Below are 212 nucleotides of genomic sequence, written 5' to 3'. Positions count from 1 at the left end.
TATTTCAGCATCACTAATAAAGACTGAACCGTGTGGATTTGGCTCCTGAGGGAAAAAGGCTGGGAAGTGTTTTGCTATAATGGCTCCCATTAGAACTCAGCAGCAGTAGCCAGAAGGCTATACGCTTGGAAAGTGGAGACGCTTGGAAAAGTGGAGACATCATAGAAAAAGTCAACATTGTGGAGACAGCTTGACGTTTCGGAGACACAGAT

This window comes from Oncorhynchus tshawytscha, linkage group LG05 (genome assembly GCF_018296145.1).
Source record: "Oncorhynchus tshawytscha isolate Ot180627B linkage group LG05, Otsh_v2.0, whole genome shotgun sequence".
NCBI classification, from domain to species: Eukaryota; Metazoa; Chordata; class Actinopteri; order Salmoniformes; family Salmonidae; genus Oncorhynchus; species Oncorhynchus tshawytscha.
This window is presented reverse-complemented; position numbering follows the sequence as displayed.